The following is a 14,617-nucleotide window of genomic DNA, read 5'->3' as shown; positions in this document are numbered from 1 at the left end:
AGCAGCTATATAGGTAAAGAATACCTGAATGTCACATACCAAGAAGAGTTTTCACAGGCTTCTTCTGTCTGTATTTCTTCTGAGGGGTTGGGAACCTCTTCCCAAAGATTCTCTCTTCTTGAACCTCTGTCTTAACAGCAAGGCATAAAAGACAGAAGAGTCCATTCAAAAAGGAAAGGAAGTTTAGAAATGGAATATTATTTCTGATAATGGGAACTGCAAAGTGGGAGTTAATTATGAGTGGCTTTCTAGGAATGAAGGCAGTCATGGGATTTTCACCAGAAGAGACAAGAGTTTGCTTTTAGAGAAGACTCAGGTTTGTCTTTCTGCAATCCAGTACATACTGTTTTGAAGCTAACCCATAAATGCTACATCCATCAAAGTATTGATCAAACATAAATTCCTTCTGTTGGTTCCATGGATACTTCTTCAAGAGCTTTCGCTGTAACTAACTTTAGGCAAATGTGGTACTGACTGGCTAGCACCACATCAAAATCAATAAACTAATCTCAGTATTATATAGAATCTTAGAATATCTTGAGTTGGAAGGGACCCATGAAGCTCATCAAGTCCAAATCCCTGCTCCTTGCAGGACTACCTAAAAGTAAACAGTATGGCTAAGTGTCATCCAGCTGCAACTTGAACCCTGGCAGGCTTCATGTTGTCACCACTTCCCTGGGAAGCCTGGTGATTCACCCTCTCACAGTGAGGGTGAGACATTTTCCTAATGTCCAGTCAGATTTTACCCTGATGCAGCTTCATTCCATTTCTTTGTGTCCTAATGCTGGTCACCAGAGTGAGGAGATCAGCACTTGCTCCTTTGCTGCCTGCCTTGAGGGTGTGTCTTAACTGAAGTGAGCCTGCAGTCATTATTAAGTCTGTTAATAACAGGGGGCCCAGTCTGAGCATGGCAAACGAAGAGGATGGACTAGCCTGAAGAGAATTGAGCAACATCATAGAACCTGGTAGCTGGATTCTGAGAAAAATTGACTAAGGAGTAAGCAGAGAGGCTGGGGAAAACAGTTTAGCATTTAGTTGTGTGCCTGTGATGTAATGATCTCCCTAAGCAGAGTTTCTTTATTCAAACTGTAATTAAACTTTTTAGTCCGCTATGAGGCATTCACAACTCAAGATAAGAATATCACCACTTACACTTGATTTTGAAATATCCTTCAACATTCATCTGATACACTTTAGCAGTATCATTTCAAAAAGAAGTACTAAATTCTGTAAAAGTTTTATATTCACTTTTCTTTACTAGCAATGTACAGAAGCTTTAATATTTATTAATATGTTAAGGTAATCAATTTTGAACAATTCTTTACAGAATATTTTTTCAAAAATTAGGTTTCTAATAGCAATAAATATATCTTTCAAATCTAATAAAGCAGTAAACCCATAAAATTTCTTCTTGTAATACAAGCTGTAAAGCAGTTCTAAATGGAAACAAGAAAAGCATAGTAAAAAAGGTAAAAATTACTCTTTGTACCCTAAACACTAACACCTGACATACAGCTTATGAGCAAAGAGACACTCACTGTGAGCTGATATTCCTCCAGTGTTCTTCCCAAATATATATTTTAAAGAACTGAAATAACTGGCTGGGAAAGACATCTGATGTAGCTCATCTGAAAGAGCAGTGGGATGTGCCTCCAGATATTTTCACAAACAAAAGAAGAAACACTGGTGTGGGTAGGGTTTGGCAGAGACGACGCTCACATTCAGGGTAAAATAACCCTGGTATCAGTTAAAAAATTAGGAAGATCGCATTGGATCTTCCTCCTCCTCCATGGAGCATCCTCCATTACCTTCAGGCCAAACTATGCAGAAATGCCAAGACCTAATGAAGAACTACTCAACCTGAACTGCAGAATGCAGTCTCCTTACCTTGTGAACATCTGCTCTACCCAGCCCTCTTATTTAGAACCATCATTCACTATGCACTGTTGAAACTTAAATATAAAAATTTCAAAATTAATTTTTAAAAAAAGAAAGGCTTGTCTTTAATCCCCAGAACACACTACAGGGGCCACTGTATCTCATACAAACATATCCCATAGCCATGTCATGTCTTTATTACTCAGCCTAAAGAGGTTATCATCAAATAGTTGGTTCACCCATGGTAATTTGGAAGATCTAATGCCATTCAAAATATTCAGTTAAAAAAGAACAACCAAGCAAAGAATCCCAGTGCAAAATATTCTCTACAAAGAAGTGAGAATTTTGCATGTAGCATATTTGGGGGAGGGGAGTAACCTGGGTTTGTAGAAGAAACCCTGAAAATGTGACCCAGCTGCACCTTACGGTTTTAGAGAAACAGGGGGCAGATACAAAAGATCAATTTTGCAAACGACTTTTGCATTTGGGGATATATCATGTTTCATCCTCTTTAAATTATCAAATTTGTCAATAATGTTATACTAGGAGTTTTTTTCCTGGATATCTTACAGACTTTGGTTGCTTGCTTTTGTACTAATTAGGCTATTGACAGCAGTTCCTGAGGTGATTTGTGGTTTCTCAGACTGTTTTAGGAGTGAGGAACAATGCTGTTACTTTTGTAATTCATGGACTGGCTTATCATTAGGGCTTAGAAATCAGCTACAATATTTGTGGCTGCAGTACATAACTATAGATTCTGTAGTTTTGTATTGTGGGGTGAGAAGAGCTAATAGCCTGTTACAGAGCCTGCCTTAAAAGCTGAAACATTTGCCAGTCATCTGCTTGGCATTACTGGACATTTGGTATCAGAGAGGAAAAACAACACACTGAAAAACAAACAGAAAGAGCATGAAAATAGAAAAGAAACCAGGCAGAAAAACTTGGAAGTTAGGATATTTATACAAACCGCTGTGTGGGACAGCAATAACTTCGTTATTTTCCATGTTTCCATATCATACAGTTCATTCTGTACAACAGGGCAGGGAAGGCAAGGCAAGGGAAGGGAAGGGGAAAGAGGGGAAAGAAGGGAAGGCAAGAAAGCAGGTATTTCTGGACATGTACAAAGAACAGAGAGGATTAATCAATAGCCTAGAGGATAGGAGCAGTCACTGCAGCGTATGCTTGTCTCAAAATAAATCTATATACTGTAGTTTCTATCTACTCCCAGTGAGAAACAGTAATATGGATGGTCTCACAACTAAGGACTAAGAATTCTCCTTGAACTCCCAGCATGTCTCCTGTACTTTGGAGCAACATTCTTCCTTGTGTCCACTTGGCCTCCCACAGAGGAGAAGGACAAAGAAAAAAAGGAAAAAAAAAAAGAATATAAAGAAAAGCAGCAGCAGCACATTTTTTAGGCTGCAGGGCCTTTCTCCCTGCAAAAGGAAAGCAAATGGCCTTTTATTCCCATTGCTGCCTGTGGCACTTTTCCTCTCTGTGAATCCCATTAATTTTAACACACTGGTCTTACTGTATACCAAGATCCTGTCTCATTTTTGGTGCCTTTTGGTGACCTGAAGACTCACAAGAGGAAGTAGGACATAGCTTCACAGGACAAAAGAAGGCAAAAGCTCAAAGTAAGTGAGAATTTTCTACAGAAACAATAGATTGTTGACAATCTTGAAAAGTATGGCAACACTTTCCCCTTTCTCTCTTCATTCATTTTCATTCCATTTACAATCAGAAATGGGAAATGTTTTTCTGCAGAAGTTGAGCTTCTGTACACTTCTTAGATAGTCAGAGCTTGTAATGCTCTAAGTGATCATTACTGAAGTAAATGAAATCTCTATAAACACATTTAAAATGAAATTTTTAAGCAAAATTAAATAAAGATGGTGGCGATGTCTTTGCAGTTTTCTTCAGTGACTTTCTGTTAGAAATCTTATTCTTTTCATGCGTAATAAATTCCACAAAAATTACTTTAAACAGGTGCTTTATAAGTAGTATTGATGATCAATGACTAATGAACACTACACTATATTTCAAGAAATGCCTAGGTAGTTTTAAAATGCAAACAGGCAATTGCATGTTAGTTGGAATTACTAAGTTCTAAGCAATCTGTTTTTCTGGGTCTACTCTTGGTTCATGATATAAAAATTAAAATTACATTTTCCACAACTCAGAGCAGTTGAGATTTCAACTCCAAATTTTCTTAACATTCTTTCACTGAGATTGCACAGGACTCTAAATTATGCTGGGTGGAAAAAATGGGAGAAAATTGTGCAATCTTATTTAGCATCAAACACCAGACTTTTTTCTCATATTTGATTAATAGTATTCTCTCCCAGTTCACAAGAGAAAGAATTCCTATACAGAATGAAGCACGATCCTATTTTTATGGAGATCAGTACAAACAGGTATTTACTGCCTTTCTGTATTATCTTCAAAGTCTCTGAAGATGTGATTTTTGAATGTCAAATATTTTTTTGTATCATCAAAAAGTATCATATGCAATAAAAATCAAAAGAAATATTCATCGTTTAAACTGAAGGTAGCTGAACATTTTATGAACTATTTTGCATTCTGCTAACCACATTTTGTAATTTTCTGAAAGAATATGTCTATATTTTCCTTGAATCACTGGGCAGCATCCTGATTTAATCCATACAATTCCAAAGACAGATACAAAAAAATTAAAAATCTGTCTCTCCCAAGATTAATCAACAAGGAACCTACAAAGTTAAATCTCCCCTTTTTTATTTCCTGACATGTTCCGAAGAATAGTGGTTTTCAGGGAACTATCAAAACTGCAATTGTTCCATCACCTCTTATGATGGGAAAATAATAATTCTAACTCACAATGATTTCTAAGTCCACAAAAAAAAAAAAAAATTAAAATATTTCTCCCACTTAACACAAGTTGTGCTGAAAAAGTGATGGAACCAGGGATAGCCTCCACATTATCATTGTCTCATATGATTCTGGTCATGTGTCACTGAAAAGTTGATGTCCCTTATGTTCCCCCTCCATCACCATCACAGCGTGCATTTTGGAATGGTAATTAATATTGCATGGGTGACAGTTTTAGTTCCCCAGTAAAAAAAAATTTAAACAACCCAACCCATAACTGAAGTGATTGTCTAAAAGTAAATTGCAAAGCTGGTTCTAGTTTTTCCAGTTCTATATGGGACTGGGTAAAGCTCAATATCCAACTAGCTGAAACAATATTAATAAGCTACATTCAAGTGCAACATTGAGTAATACTAGCCTCATAAACATGGTTAAATTAAAAGGCCAATTAATGTGTTGTTGATATTTCTTTCATGCATAGTATACCATATCTCAAAGGGGTTTTATCCATTTTTCCTGATGGATGAAAAAAAGGTACCAAATATTCACTAAAGAGGTATAGTAGTTAATTTAGGATGCTGACAGCACTGAGGTTCTTTAACAATTTATTTACTGACTTGCACACTACCACCAGTTTGTAATAAAAATGATTGCATTGCTGGCTTGTGAGACTTACGAGAAATTAACAACAAAAAAGGAGAATAAAATGGAATTCTTATGACATGATATAATTACTTGCACAACTTATTAATGCTCTACTTTAGTGAACTGTTACTTTATAAATTCTTGTATATTAGAAATTATGCTCAGAGCATTTTCCATGTACCTCTGGAGCTAGATACAAGCTATTTTATCCTTTCCCATGAATGATTATTATGAAACTTTACAAAAACTTGCTCAAAAAGCATGTTGGTTTCACTAAATCCATAGAAGTGCTACATTAGAAAGGTCATGGGTAATTCTATGGTATTTTCACTAATTTCTCCCTGACTGGCTTTGCATACCTGAGATCACAGTATCTACATAAGCTGAAAAGCAACCCTTATAGATGCTTCAGAAAACTGATTCTCAGTTTTATTGTCTACTGATTTCTGTGACACTCAGAAACACCACCAGTACTGAACCATATTCTTAGATTCACATCTAAGAAAAAAGGAAAGGAAAAAAGGAAAGTCTAAAGCTATATCACATTTTTACTTGGACAGATTTTACATAAAATGCTGAACTGAGCCATTTAGCTATGCATTTTTTGTTAGCCTTTCTTAAAGTTCTTTGCCTGCTAGACATAATCAACACATAAATATCTTTCACAGTAAAATTAACCCCTTGTTTCTCTGGACCAAGAGGAAGAGCATGTTTCAAAAGGTGCAAAACCAGATTTTCATTTTTTAAAATGAAATCAACAACAATGAGGTGAAGAGAGTTTTTATCAGTGAAAACTTTTTCTCTTCTTCTTTTTTGATGGTTATGTATGCAAATGCTTCCATATTTTTGCTACAGGGGAGCTAATTTGTTTACAACTGAATAAAAACTACATGGCATTGATTTTTTTCTGACATTGCTTTGTGATTATTATTTTGAGCAACAAAAATGAATGCAAAACAAATAAACAAACCACCCCCAGAGCATCGGGGCGATATGCCAGTTTCCTCACTACTTGTGTCCTGTATGGTCAATTACAGCAGTGCTCCTGTTCCGAGGCTCCTCCTTGTTTACAAAGCATCTCAGTACCTATTGTAATGTTACCTTCATTTTTCCAAAGCCTTATCTTATTTTCATCACTAGTCAAGCCTTAGGGCTCATTACAAGCTAGAAACAAGCCTGTAAGAACTGTAGTTGTACTAGACAGTAGTAAATCAATGCCCTAAATTGCAGTCTTTACTAAGAACAGCCCACCTTTTCTAGCTGCTGGCTGCAAAACCAGACAACACAATGGAAGACACAGGCCACTACCATGAGAAAAACTGTGCCTTTTGTCAGAAAAAGCATGCAAGCTGTAGAATACAAAAGCATCAGCAACAGACTGACACCTACGTTTCAGCAATAGTGTGAAACACATTTTCAAAAGCATTTCAAAATTTTATCCAGAGAAGATAGAGTATATAATCACTATCTGATAATACTGGTATTTCTCCTTGGTAATGAGTGGTAGCCACAACATTGACACTTATTCATCACATCAGTTAGGACAGAAGGCTCTCTTCCAGTACCCGAAACCTAATTTAAACAAGAGAAATTAATGAACACCAGGGTTCTGGTCCTTCAATTCATCTCCCATTGCTGCTATTTCATCTCTGTTTAGTAACTTAGTAACCTTTCCAAAGTCTGCAGAGATACAAATTCTTTATCATACTGGATTAAGTAATAATGGAGTAAATTCAGAAAAAATTCCAAGCTTCTGTTTATACTAATGCCAGCAGCCACATCAATCTAGAAATGCCATACAGAGCAAAAAGGTAGATAATAGAATCTGACTGGGGATTACATGGGAAGTTTCTTGCTGTTTCTGTGGACGTTGCTAATTTGTTAAATTCTGTAATCGGGTGGATTTTGCATTCATGCAAGACAATCTCTACATCTTCCCTCTACACAAGGGAAATAACGGGCTTAGTAATTCTCAAGTCTATTAATTGCTTATTCTGGACTGCAGATACTATCAGAGCATAAATGCAGAAATCATTCAAGATTATTCTCTGCCTTCCTGCAATCTATTTTGTCAAAGAAAGTCAGGAAAACCAACAGGCTTCATGGCTGAGAGAGGCATTTGGACACCTGCAAAAAGCTGTGCAAGCTTCCTGGGTAGTTCTTTGTCCTTGTGTAGCCAAACAAATTTTTACTGCATTTGTTATAATACAGACTTTGAGATTGCCACTATTATCAGCAAAATAAATAAAAACATTAGACTTCTTTAAAGATTCACTCAGGAAACATATAAAACAACATAAATCCAGTAAAATATTTCTTATTGATGCTCTGAATTGCTCTATGATCCTAAGGTCAGGAGAAATGGCTTGAAAGAATTTATATTAATTACAACAACCAATGTGAGTTCCAAAAGACTGATGCTATTTAAAGTTAATACTAAAATTACTATCAGAAATAAGGGCAAAAACATATTACATCAGTTTTTATCCATAGCATATCCATGTCAGTACTTTGAAATGGATGCAAAAATATATGCACTATTATTTAGGCTGCAAATACTATGCTGCTATCATAGATAAATATCTTACAGAGTATTCTTAATATATTTTTCCTTGCTTAAAACTGATTAAATATTCTCTACCATGATTAAAAATGCTCCATAAGTAATAGATTTTGATTGTTTGCCCAGTGTCTTGTAAGCATACATAAGAATAAGTAGAAATATCCTGACTCAACATAATCTGGTCAACTCTGACAAGAGATATATTTTATTCATGTATTTCTCTCTCTTTTATATGGCTAACAATCTGAATTTGCTTTGTATACCCTTCTAAGATGACCACCAGAACTGGACTTAAAAATCCTTTTGCTCCTTAATGTTATATTGGCATTAATGGCATTTACAATCAGTGTGTTTCATTTCTTATCAGTGACAAGTCTCTTCCTAGCAATAACTTCTGAGTATGTGTTAATCTGGGATGTGATAACACAAATGGAAAGTCGACTGGAGCAAACCCAAATATTACAATTTATTTCAAAGACCAAAGTTGTCAGGGAAGGAGGAGGCAGTTTAATCTGAGAAGTCACTTCAGCAGTAGTATCTAATCCTCAAAAGAGATCTATTCAATATTGCAGCTGCAAATTTGAGCATGGCCAGAAGGCCAAAAAGAAGAAAAGAAGTATATTTCTGCAGCTCTTTCAAAAAAAAAGTAATTGAGAGAGCACGTTCTCTCCTTCTCATTGCTCTTAGAGAGTACAAGGAAAAGGGTGCTCCAGAGAGTGCAGAAGCAGACGTAAATTTGAAGGCAGTGTTGAAAAACAGAGACAACAAGTAGAAAGCTGAGTATTAAGATTCTCATTACTACATTAGGACATGCTCAAAATATATTATGCATATTGGCTTATTGGTTTTTTGTTTATGTTCAGGTACAGAATCAGAGTAATATCTGACACTGTATTTTGAGAGCACTTTCCCTCCTGGGGCCTGAAACTCTTGTTTTTCGGGTTGGTGTCTACAATTTCTTTTATTTCCATCCTGTAGCAGCCCTGTTGCATTTTACTTTTACCAAAGTTATGAAGAGAAAACTAGAAAGAAGTTATAAAAGATAAGATATGTATGAACTTGCTTTTGTTGCACACTGGAAGGTAGTTCTGAAAATCACATATTGGTGCACCATTTTAATGGAAAATTGTTTCTTTGAATTTATCTTTTAGCTAAAAAAAATAATGACGTGAAATTTGTATGCGTGGGTATGTGGATGTAAATGGTACATAAGATCTTATTGAGAAAGAGGAGAAAAAACATAGACATACAACAACAGCGGATTTTAGGTGAGGCAGTTTCATTCTATATTCATGGGTTTTTCCCAAAGAATTTAGGAGTTGGACAAACACTCATTAGCAAACTATCAGCCTTCTGTGTTATTACAGTAAACAGAAAGTTGCTATCATGTGGCCTGTAGAAAATGATGAAATGTGCATGTGGTGTAACTGGCACCTTTTTGAATAGTAGAATATAATTGCTATTCTTTTGGGTTTTGTATTGATTTTGTGTGGTTGGTGTTTTTTAAACAGACTGGCTTAAAATACTTTAAAATACTGAAATAAACCCACACATTGGGTATGTGGACATAAATGGAAAATTCTTTGATACCATTTTTGAATGGAGTTTAGATGTAAAAAAATATTAGCCATTTGTAGTGTGTACTTTAGGATCTGATTTTGAATAGTTGTACACCCACGTGAGAATTTAGCACTATTTTTGTTAGTCTTATTCTATTAAATAATATTTTCATGGCAGAGAATTAATTTCAATCTGTATTTTGTCTAGTCCCATGAGAACAGTTAATTGACAATGGGATAAATGATTTTCCATGGTGTCAAAAAACTGAACAAATAAATACCTAGAGGGAACAGAAAGTTGGGTTAGCCAAAACTGTGACTTAAAAACACTGCTGTTACTATTTCCACTTGAGGGGAAGGAAGCTTCATTTTAGACTGAGACCAGGAGTCAAAAGAGGGATGCTTAGGATGAAATCACCGGTTAGATAAAAATAGATTTCAGTGGCCTTTTGCTACCCTCAACTGCCCTCTCACCTAAAAAGTGTCAAGATTATGATGTCAAGAAAAAGATTAAGGGATTTTAGAGATAATCAGAATTTGAATCAACAAGTGAAAGAAGTTAGCAGACTTCAAACTGCAAAAATTATATCATATTTAGTAGTGAGACAGTGAGGGTGTATATCACTGAACATGACGAATTCTTCATCACCTTCAGTTTGGATTGATATCCTTCTGAAAGATTCACTCAAATGAGGATTTTGCAAGTCAGACGTAGCAATGACTCTCGGCAATTCAATATTAATATTATCTAAGGGTTCAAACAGACATTTAAAATATTTCTGTGACTTTGAATTCTATTAATATTATTAATACATATAGCAGAAAAATCTAACTTATGTAACAGGACATTTATGAGTGAGTAAAAGATGAAATCAACTTCTGCTCTAAAGATTTTTGTTTTATACTTGCCCCTGAAAAGAAAACAAAAAAAAATTAAATAATTATATTGCATAATTGTAATTGATATTTTAAAATAGGTATATTTAGGCTAAAAATCTCTATACAAATAAGAATTGCAGTAAACATGATCTAGTGGTTATAAAAGAGAGTGTCTGATAAGCTGTTTTAGAATTTAGGTAGAGAACAGCAGAGATAGTTAGAAATTAATTTATCAAATTACATCAGTTCAAGCCATCTCCTCACTTATAAATGCTGAGGGACAGGTGAACGGTTCAGATGAGGCAAGTCACAAAAGCCACCTGCTGAGGTGTAAGGATCCTTAAAAAACTCTTTGGATCAAGCTTCAGGAAAAAGCAGCACATACATTACATTCTCCATCTGGAGGATGTGATCAAAATGGGTCTATTAAAAAAAAAAAAGCTTCAACCTCTAAGTGCTTTCACTGTGGTCACAGCTGGAAGCTGGGCTGTGGTTTTGTAGGCCAAGCTTTTACACTTTCTGCTGATAACTATTAGAAGTATGTGGAGTGCTGACAGATTCTTTTCAGGCACTGACCTAGATTTAGCCTGATTCAGTCCAAAGACCTTTTCATAGGGAGAAAACCCTGTCCTTCCTTATATTCTAATTTATGCAACTTGTTTAGTCTGGATGACTCTACAGCCTGTAGTACACAAAGGCATTTCGAAGCATCAAGGGAATACACTAAATATGAGCATAACCCCGTTTTATCATCCCTTTGTCTGACAGCAACAAAATTATTCTACAGCATTGTAAAATCACGATTCCTGTGAGCTGTTCCCAAAGGACAGGCATCCATCAAAGTTTCAATCTCATTATGAAGTGCAGAGCTTTTATCTCCTTTGACAGGTTCGAGTTCAGGAGGTGACTTTGACCTTCTCAGAGCACCTCTAAATTCACAGAAATTGGTGTCTTTGCCGTGGGCACCTGTTCATGTATATAAGACAGAGAAGCTTACAAGAATTTTCTACTGTATTCACCATAGGCCTAGATTTCACTTTTCCACTCCTTATACAATTCCTTTTCACACAGACAGAAGCTGGGCATTAACCACTTCTCTCATCTTAAGAAATTTTTTTTAAAAGTTCACCTATCCTTAAATATCAAGATTACATTCTAATGAGTACCTTTCTACCTAAATCTTTGCATCCTGACAAAAAAACCCCAATCCCGTGTTTTTCATACTAAGGCAGCTGTGCTCAGCTTCAGCTGACTTCAAAGATAGGAAGATGGCACAGGTTACACAGGGAGTTTGTGCCATTCTGTATATTCTGCTCTTTTAAAAGTTATTAATACCTGTAATAAAATCTATATTTTCTTATGTTAATGTTTAAACTCTCCAGAGTTCCTGTTTCTTGTATTCTGCTTGTCACATTACCAATTTGTGTATTTTTAAAAATCTTAGTGAATCCAGTCCTTTCTAGCTGTAAGTAATGTAAACAGCATCTACATCTTCAACCAACTTCATTAATATGCAATACATTCTGACTTCCCAGAGTGTCACCAATGGCAAAACTAAACAGTGAAAAATGAGAGCAGAGGAATTACTGATGTGTAATTTATAAATATGTAACTGCAATGCTAAATCTAGTTCTCTTTCCTTTTCTTTTGTGGTCAGTATTGAGAAAGATGACAGTTCAGAGTACCTAAAGGTGGCTTCTCCTTCATTTCTTTTACTGACAGTTGTCCATGTAGGGAGCCTAAAAATGAGATTTGTCTGAGCAAATGCAGATTTGAAGAGCTGTGCTGGTCACTTAAGGCTTCTTTTCAAGGTCAGAGGGAAAAACAGGGAGAAAATCTTCTTTAAACTGCATGTCTGTAATAGGTCTAATGAATCACTTTGTTCTTCTCCCATTGACCTTAAAAAGAAGACTCAAATTACTTTCTTAAGTGCATATGCCTTCAGCTTATGTTGTAAATGCCAGAAGGTGGTGCAATGTATTCCACACTCTCCTTCTAATTTAGATTATTAAATTTAGGTAGCAACTTCATGCATAGCTCCAGGCCATCCAATAATTAAACTTTCTTTTCAAGTATTGAAAAATGTACTATTTTGTTACCTCCCAATTTGTGTTTAGTTTTCAGGCAGCAAAAAGAGTTTAGCAGATACAGTTGACCCCCAAACTCTCCCCACTTCTACTTCCAGACCTGTAGCTCCTACTCCGTATCCACTTCAGACAGACATCCAGATTCATGTTGTAAATCTTTAACTTGCAATGTCATGTGGGCAAAGCCGCCACCTTTTGTGACCACCTATGATCCCAGCCCTCAGCAGGATCATTTGTTCTCTCTGAACACTTGGCTCTGGGATACTGGACAAATTTTTGGATGCAACAGGAAAATTCTAGTTCATAAAAGGTGTGTAACTACTGTGATTATACATTGCTTTGCCTGGAAACAAGGGAGATCCTTAGAGACATTGGCTGAGATGGCAGCCAGAGAGTTTTTCACAGTAATTTATGAAATTGGATGATCCCCCAGACACTTGTGGTGTTGAACAAAATAGAACCAAAAGCAGAAAGGTGTCTGACCTGGACATTACGAGAGAATATGTCATCCTTTCCATATAGAGTTTCTGTCTCAGCTGAGAATCTATAAATTTTGGCTTGAATCTCCTTCCAGTGCATAGCTGGGACACCAACAAACTGAACAAAATTAAATCAAATTTTGAATAAATGCAAGCTACCTATTTTTCTTATACACTTAAATTAATATACTTCTAACATTTTCAAAGAATTTTTACAAATAAGAGGTCACTGTTTATCAAGGCAACTTATGGTGGCTCCTGTTTGGCAATAATTATCAAATTCTTCACTGATTTTTTTTTTATTTTTTTCAACTATTTATAATGCTCTACAAATCATGAGAATATTTTCTTGTTAAGAGAACTGCCTCTTCAAAAACAAGACTGTACTCAAAATATATACATATGACTCTTAAATCATCAATGTTTCTAAAATAATGTGAGCTTTTCTCGATTAGGAGAAATTGTCATTTACACAAGTAAATGACACACAATTAGAATAATGGCAGTTACAAACAAACTCTTCACCTGCCTGAGGAAATGTTTCCTGAAGCAGCTGACAGCACACTTAGAAGCAAGACACACTCTTTGTGTCTGTGAAGGTGGAAAATAAAAGTGTGACTTCTACTACTGCTACTTTATGGCCATCATACTAGAGCTCTCCAAGCAGGGGGAGCGTAATCCACGCAGGCACCATGGTACCTTTTGGGGTTGCCTCTTCTGGTGGCACTGGCAATGAAAATCCTATGGAGCAGTGGCAGCAAAGCACTTCCTAAGGAGCAGGAAGGGCTGTAAAACTGAAGCCACTTTGCATACCAAGCTCCCACCCAGTAATAACCCATATCTCATTGACTGGGTAAGTCCGGCTTACAGTCAGTGCTTCTTCCACTGATTAAGAAATATTCTGGAGTCATTGTAAGGGAGGGAAATGCTAAAACTGTTTGTGAACATGGTGATAAATTTCAGCTGTTTCTTTGGGCCACATCTTTTGAAGAACTTTTAGTAGTGTTTCTTCTGCAGGAATATAAGCAGCTCAGAGAATGCCTTACTTCAAGACACAGAAAGAGAGTAATGGTGATGTGCACACCACAGGACTGTAGAGATATCATGTGCCTTAAGTAGCTGAAGGACCTGACGTGCAGGTCTTATTTTGGGGAAGGAAATGAGAGATGGACAATAGAAAGACAGGGACTTAGCAGGGACTGTGGACTGTGGAGTAGAAACTTGGAGGAAAATGGTTAAAGAGAGAGAAGATATGATGGGATGGTGGATTAACAGGCGGAGTCTGCACTGGGACTAGAGGATGTATATGTGTATTTGTGTACATACATGAATATATTTTTTCTTAAGTTTTCTACAGAATATCATTTTCTTTTACTAGGTTTGTCAACAGTTGTTAGAACCATTCAACAACATGAATATACCCTACTGTGTGTGATAAATAAGTTGTACTTCCATTCAGTTTTATTTATCATACAAGTTGAATGCCACATCTCCTTTTTAATTACTACCCCTACTGAAAGATGCTGGCCTGATTTACAGAGCAGTGCAGCAAATGTAAGATTACACAGACTCGATAATGAGCTGTAAGCACCTATGAAAATGAGGCCAACTTTATACTTGGGGATTGCACAACCCAGAGCTAATGAAGCAGCCATGCTGCTGAACATCTCCTGTATA

This window comes from Onychostruthus taczanowskii, unplaced genomic scaffold, assembly GCF_017590055.1.
Source record: "Onychostruthus taczanowskii isolate IOZ18803 unplaced genomic scaffold, ASM1759005v1 scaffold21, whole genome shotgun sequence".
Classification (NCBI taxonomy): Eukaryota; Metazoa; Chordata; class Aves; order Passeriformes; family Passeridae; genus Onychostruthus; species Onychostruthus taczanowskii.
This window is presented reverse-complemented; position numbering follows the sequence as displayed.